Source organism: Oryzias melastigma, linkage group LG19 (genome assembly GCF_002922805.2).
Source record: "Oryzias melastigma strain HK-1 linkage group LG19, ASM292280v2, whole genome shotgun sequence".
Classification (NCBI taxonomy): domain Eukaryota; kingdom Metazoa; phylum Chordata; class Actinopteri; order Beloniformes; family Adrianichthyidae; genus Oryzias; species Oryzias melastigma.
Window position 1 is genome coordinate 20,714,675 of NC_050530.1, and position 7,817 is coordinate 20,722,491.

The 7,817-nt window shown below is 37.0% G+C and overlaps 1 long non-coding RNA gene across 1 annotated transcript; it reads left to right on the forward strand.

Annotated features, from left to right (window-relative positions):
• The first annotated feature begins 2,834 nt into the window (after positions 1-2,834).
• On the forward strand, positions 2,835-4,488 carry LOC112162345. The gene is made up of 3 exons (XR_002922052.2): positions 2,835-3,719; positions 4,148-4,293; positions 4,383-4,488. It is a non-coding gene; the product is annotated as an uncharacterized LOC112162345 (long non-coding RNA).
• The last annotated feature ends 3,329 nt before the right edge of the window (positions 4,489-7,817 follow it).

Sequence of the window (7,817 nt, forward strand, 5' to 3'; positions counted from 1 at the left end):
AAGTCATTTATTCATTTTCAGTCAAAATGAAAAAATGAAACTATGTTTTTGTCCTGATTCCATGTTATTTCTTTCTCATATGATGTAGATTACCAAAACACTTCACGCATCCGCTCCTGGTACGGCCCTTCTGTCACATTTTACAACCCTTTGTGGCCCACGAGTCTAAAGGTTTTCCCACCCCAGTGTTAGAATCAACGGTCTGTTTGAGGACGACACAATGATTGCTGTTGGCTGTTTTAATTCAAGAGAAAATGAAAAGGTTTCCTCTAGTGGCAAAGTTTGCCATTTTTTGATAGAGAAAAATGAATAAAATGTAGTTTTTGACAAGTTAAACTACCATAAAATCAGAGAAGTGTCAGAAAAGCCTCCAAACAAAGAAAACATGACATGAAAAGAAGATCTAACCTGTTGATACAGACACTTGTTTAGAATAAATCAATCAAACTGGAAAGCAAAGGGTCTCACGCAAGAAGTCACTGGATATTGGACACAGTGGTTGGACGATGACATGCCAGACTGACCAAATCCAGTTTGAATCCCTCCGATCTAATTGACAGATGGATGATATTTGTACCCCAATGTCATGAAATAACCTCAAACTGAGAGACCTGACACCGGTCACACATTACTGATTTGATAAATCCATTCTGGAGAACAGCTGACACCAACAGCAACGGTTGTTAAAGTGTGCAAACTGTCATCTCTGGGTAACTGGATGATGGTTCAGTAAACACCTTTATGAACACTGATGAGCCCACTGGAGCTACAAGGATGGACCTCAATCAGCTGACATCTGTAATCAATGCTGTTCATCTGCACATGACTACTGAGCTGTCACGCCGAGATGACGACATCGCCTGTCAGCTTTTGGCAACCTCAGCTGGAGGTGTGGACAACTGGTTTGAGTAAGGAATCATCCATTTACCAGATTTTTTTTCATATCTATACCAATAAACTTACAATCATATCACAAGATTCCATATGACAGTTTTGATGATCTGGTTGATGGATTAACTTAAAACTCCTGTGATTATTCTGCTCAGTGTGAATATCTTTGGCTTTTTTTCTAATTCTTACTGCACAATCTCAGAATCACACAAAAACTGTTAGTGAGAATGCTTTTGCTGAGTGTGGTCACTGGAGATGCTGAAAAAATTGGTGTTTTGATACCAAACTTGCATAGTTTGCTGAAAGTGTGATTAAGTTTTCACGAATAAAAAAAACTACAAAAGAACAAAGAAGGAATAATAAGAGAAACAGGATCACTGTAGCACTGAATCGAGAAGGGTGTACCTGCAGACCCGGAGACCCAGCAGCGTTTTCAGGACCGCATTCTCAGGACCGCATTCTCAGGACCCAGGCTTTTTTAACACAGCGCCCCCTACTGGTTGGAGTTTGTTTTGTTACTTTCTGAAGACTTTACGAGGCACATTCCACACGTGAGTAGTAAGAGTAAAAACATGATCGAAGCGCTGTTACAACTTAAACAACTAGTTAATTTATCAAATAAATCTTAAAATATAAAAACTAAACCAATAAATTTCAGTTTTTTGCAGAAGCATAAACATTGATGTCTTTATGAAGCTTAGCTCAGCTTAACTTTTATCCAAATTAATGTTGTTTGTGTAAATCTAAATTAATGATGGTTTTCTAGCAATACATCTTGCAGAATTTTATAGCATGCGCAATTTTTTTAATCTTTTCATCTTTTTTATTAGTTATAACTTTCTTTTGCTTAATTCATTAACATTGCCTCATTATAACCCAAATATGATGTGCATGTATGACAAAACAGGGGAAAACAAAATGTTTACTGAGCAAAGCCACATATGAATTGATATGTATTTTACTATTTTGCAGTGTAATATACAAACTTGATTCATTGCTATTGTCCAAAAATATTACTTCTTATAATAATATTAGGTATTTATGCTGTATTGTTCAGAAGTAAATTACTTTTATACTGTAGGTCTACAATTGTACATTTGACTGTTATATCTTTATTTCCAGATGGATACGATTTAGAAGAGGAAATCTTCAGATGAAAGTGGGTTGAATGCTGCAGCAATGACCACTGCCCATTTTGTTCTACAAAGTATCTCAAACCAAAAAAAGAAGAGATACTCTCCAACTAGAAAGCTTTTTTTCCAACCTTATAATGTTTAATTTAAAAAATGTTTTCGAATTATTAACAGCTGTGATTTATTGCACAGAAAACAGCTTTTAGGAATTTACAATTATTACCATTTTTTTAGTTTAATGTAATGCATTATGAATGTACATTATTCTGTTTAATGCAACTCCTAATAAAAGTTATTCTACAAAATCAGAAGATACTGTTTAATTTCCTTTTAGGGTTTGTTTTTTTTATTTGATTTTCTGGCATATATTTTATTTTATTTTTGAAATACATGAGTTTCTCATGGAGAATGTGTTAAATTTGTGCTACAGAATAACACAAAATGTAAAGACAAATTTATATTAACCCTTTAAGCGCATTCCAGGCTTCTGACAAGTTTCAGGAGCTTAGAAAATACCAGACTCAACTCTCTATCAGTAGTTAGATAAAAGTAAGAAAAACATTGGAAATAATCAGTCATAATCAAAGTTAAGGGTGAATGAAACACACCCAATTCTCACCATTATTAACATTTATTAAAAAAAAAAAACTATAAACGGCACCCAGCAGCAAGAAGGCGGTGTCTCAAAAAACAAGTCCTGAAAACGTCCTCAGAACGTTGTTAGTCATCGAGCCAGTAGGGGCGCTGTGTTAAAAAAAGCCAGGGGCCTGAGAACGCGGTCCTGAAAATGCGGTCCTGAGAACGTTGTTGGCGGTCTCCGGGTCTGCAGGTTTATACTACTGGCTGAATCACGTGACACGGAACGATTCAGCAGCTGAGCGTGCTGCGTCGGAATTTAATGACTACGCACACACTTCATTCAGCAAACACCGGTGAGATACAAACTTTGGTAGAGCGTGTGTAAAGCATGCCTACCTGTGCGCGTTTGTCATCCATCTATAGAAGAGGCAGCCGGTAAGAAAAGACTTTGTCCGAACATTAGAAGAGCTGCACTCTTTTGTTTCCCGTTTGTTTGGTGTGGCAGTGGGGCGCGCTTTGAAATCGTCTGTGTGTACTTCAGGGACCAGTCGGACTTTTCAGTTTCATGCGAGTTGATGTTTAACCTGTAAGTGTGCACTGTAGCTTTGGTGAATTTGTGGTGTGGAGTTTCAGGTAAATGCTATTAATCTTTGCTGGTGATATTTTGGAGTAATTCTTGAAGTAATAGTAACTGGTGTATGAACTTAAATAAAAACAAAGGGTTTGATTAATGAAATTGAACAAAAATGTTTTTAAATTAAGGTAAGAATGAACTTGAATAGAAATGTAATTAAAATATGAATTCATTCAGCATGCACTTAAATTCAGTAATATAAATAAATTTATTGTTAAATAGGCTCCGTGCACGTAACTAAGGAGTTCTACTTCAGCCGCCTTGAGTGTGAGGCCGACCACTTCCGGTTTGCGACTTCTATAGCAGCGACACGGCAGATTTTGATTGCGGAAGATGGCATATTTCACCCGTTGTCTAAGGTCTCCCGAAAATTGACGTGAACGACATATACAGGATTGTCGACCAGTGTTCACCTGCCCCCGGTTGCAAGCGTGAAAAAGGATTTCGATTGTACATTTCAAGTTACATCCACAACTTTGAAGGTGAGTAGCAATACCTCAGCTGCTAGCTAGCAGCTAAGTATTTTATCTCTTATTAAATCGTGTCAATATTACGACATACTTTATTAGTGTTATAAAATACATTACGTCTATCTGATTATCAACTGGTTGTGTGTATTTTTAATATAAACCTGCTAAGTTTAAGTAGGTATACTGCAATCTTAGTACTTTTTAAGTGGGGATTCTGAGTGTACCTGCAAATCAAATAAGACTGCTCCACTGACCACATTAAAATAAAAAGATTATTAATCTATTTACTAACAGTGTTTACAAGAAAACAGTTAAAATGTTACTAGCTTTTTTAACAGTGTACAAAAATAAATAGGAGCTTACTTGAGTCGCCCATATTAATATATGACAAATCAGTTATGCCACCTTTTAAAAAATATTTTTTTAACATCTTGTTACAGGTGGGTCTGAAGGACTCCATCCCTGTTGAGCTGGCCCAACACAGCTGTACATGTGTAGCTGGATCAGTGCTCTGTAACCATTGTGTGGCTCTACTTTTCCAGTCTGCACATTATTCTAACAGCAGTGGCACAAGCCAAGAACCTCGGTAAGACTTGTAATAATGTTAAAATAATTTCAATACTACATCTACACACATCACATACGCTCATCACTGCTTATTGTCTATATTCACAGGGTGTTAAACCAGGTCCCGTCGAGAAGATGGCTGTGATGTCTGCCAAACCATGTGATGTGATCCAAAAAATAAGAGAGAGAGCAGACCTCTTCTTTTTCTACACATACCTCTGTAAATATTTACTGTAATAAAATTAATTCTCAGTAGAACTGTCTTGTTCTTGTTGATATCTCATTATAATGTGAGTTGTTTCAAATTATTTAAATTTGTCACGTAACTGATTAGAAAATATGTGCTAAACAGAGTTGTAATACTTTAAGGATGTACCACTTAAATATCTTTGTTCTGATGAAACACACATGAAGATATTTTGAGAAATATTTGTAACCAAAACATTTGTGGACTCCAATCTCTTCCATAGTTTCATTTTATTCATACCATGGAAGTGAATGGGGTCCACAAACGGTTTGGTTACAAACAATTTAAAAATATCTACCTTTGTGTTTATCTGAACAAAGAAATGTTTACAGATTTGTAACTACATGAGTGTGAAAATTATGAACTCATTTTCATTGTTGGGTGAACTGTCCCTTCAAACTAATATTCAGTAAGTCAGGCCGGCTTGAGGGGAAATTAAAGAACATAAAAGGAGACCAAGGTAATATAGATTTCAAATAAATAATTTATTAATTTAAAATGTCAGTAAATGTAATGCAAAACTAAATTGTGGTGTGAATCAGTAAACAAAAAAAAGGGTAAATGAGGAAGAGGAGCAGCCAGCCATGAAGCAAACAGTCAGATTTCTACCTGGCTCTGATGTTCTCTCCAACTCAAGGCAAGGCAAGTTTATTTGTATAGCACATTTCATGTACAGAGACAATTCAAAGTGCTTTACATAAAACATTAAAAGAAACAATCAAAAGAAATAGTAAAAATGTCATTCATCATCATTCAAATCATTAAAATAAAATTAAAAGAAAGTAAAAAGATTTTAATTTAAAACAAGCATAGATAAAAAGTGCGGACGTAAACTTTTGAATACATATTAATCAAATGCAGCTGAGAACAGGTGAGTCTTTAACCTGGATTTAAATGCACTGAGTGTTTCAGCAGATCTAAGGTTTTCTGGAAGTCTGTTCCAGATCTGTGGTGCATAGAAGCTGAATGCAGCTTCTCCATGTTTAGTTCTGACTCTAGGAACTGATAAAAGACCGGATCCAGATGACCGGAGAGGTCTGGCTGGTACATACTGGGTCAGGAGGTCAGTCATGTATTTTGGTGCTAAACCATTCAAAGCTTTATAAACCAGTAACAGAACTTTAAAGTCTATCCTCTGACAGACAGGTAACCAGTGTAAAGACCTCAGAACTGGACTGATGTGGTCTACTTTCTTGGTTCAGGAGGTAGGTTAGCTGTGATTGCTTCAGGTGTCATCCAGATGCAAATAGCTCCCAGTACACAGTAAAGAAAGTTGGCCCAGGTTGTGATGATCCTGCTGGCTGTTGTCCGATGGATATTAAATCGGTGCCCAAGCTCTCTCTGTGTCCATCCAGTTGATAGATAATTTAGGAAAAGAAATAACTCATCTATGGGCAGCAACTTAGTTGATCTGTTTGCTGTTGTCTTCTCTGCCACAGAGGCCGATGCTTCTCTAGCCACACTTGTCACACGGATCATCCTTGATGTTGCTGGTTCGATGAGTCTCCAGAATGCCATCAGGTGGTCATAAGAATGGAACCTTTTAAATAAAATACACAAAAATAACATTGTTGTTAGTCATGCTAGGCTAATTTAGTTACAAATAATAAATTATCTTAATTTTTCCTCTACTTACTACATTTGTTTAGCATGAAGACAATAAAAAGTTGTGTCTATGCATATGACTATGTCAGTCATTAATTACTTTACTTTTGATATTTGATGTACACTTGAAGGAAAATACTCTCCCTCTTGTAAGGTGGACTTTTAGTGAAGAAACATTTTACATGTGTGGTAGCCCGTCTTTACTTTCACTTAAGTGCATGTCTTTGTACATGATTTTCTGTCCATCACTGTTAATATGGTACAAGACATCAGCTTCCTGCAATCAAAAAAGCCTTAATTATGACATACCTGGTATAAAATCGGATGTCCTCGTCCGATCCTTCAAACCGCTTCAGTCCAAAACAACTCCGCAGCTGGAGAGCTTCAATGTGTAGTTCGAGCTCCTTTACTTTCTGGCGAAGTGTATCGTTTTCCTCAGCTAACTGATCTGCGACCATTGCTGTTGAAGAAGAAGAAGAAGAAGATCTGCTGCCAAGGTATCCAGTTCCATCTCTTCTTCTGAGTCGATGTCATGGACAGGAGGAGGGGGGCTATCTGGTCTGGGTCTCCGCTCCCACACCCTCGCCCTCGGTGGCGGTATTTGAAAATCATTCCAGGAAAAGAGTAGGAATGGCCCCTTTCTTCAACTTTTTCAATTTCCCGAGGTTGTTAACAAAATCGCCGTTTTGGAAATGCCTGCTGCAAACACGACTCGTCTTGCTTGGGGTGAAGTCCTCCCGCCGTACTCTTACCATCCATTCGGCTCTCACCGACACATCTACTGGAAAGCTATGAAAGCTTATAGTACTGTTGTACTTTGACAAATTCGCACACAGGGGTACACAACAATGTTGTGATGTCTTTGTCACGAGGTGAAACACCAAACGCCTCTCTTTTACCCGAAGTCCGCTCATGTTTACTCAAAACTAGCAACTCAACAAAACTTCCCACAACAATAACACGACCAACAAGAAGTTGTCGGCCTCACACTCAACACCCGGAAGTTAACCGGAAGTTCTATCATGCACGTAGGCTATTGGGGCACTTAAAATTATATAAATTATTGATTAAAGTTGTTTGTTGCTGTTGTGTGATAGAATTTGACATTGTAAATATTTATTCATACTATCATGTGTGTTTTTAAGGTTTTTACCTATTCAATGCTCACTAACAAAAATGGAAAAATAAATAAAGATTGGAAAACAACATTAAGTGGCAGTCTGAGTAAATCAGCCCTCTCCTTTGGATGCTCAGCCCTTTCTCAAGTGTGGGAAAAGCGGCCCAAATTCGGAAACACTTGACAATCACTATAGTGTGTATGCTTACAAAGCATTCACACTATTAAAAATCCGGACTTCACAGGTTCTTCATGAGTTATTTTTTTCTTAAAGTGACACAGAAGCATGGTAAAGAGTAAGTGAAGGGTCATTACCTTAAGACAAAGGGTAGTTCATTGCTCTGCCTTTAAAAATTAATGAAGAACACAGCACAAGTATAAAACCTCAAAATCTTTTATAAATTAGTAATAAATAACATTTTTAACAACATGCTCCATAGTGACATTTTAAAGAGTTCAGAGACACTTTAAACAGTAAAGAGAAAATGTTAACCGATAAAATATGGATAATAAAAGCCAAGAAAAAATAGTGCTGTTAAAGTACCCCCCCCCCCAATTTTGTTTATTTCACCTC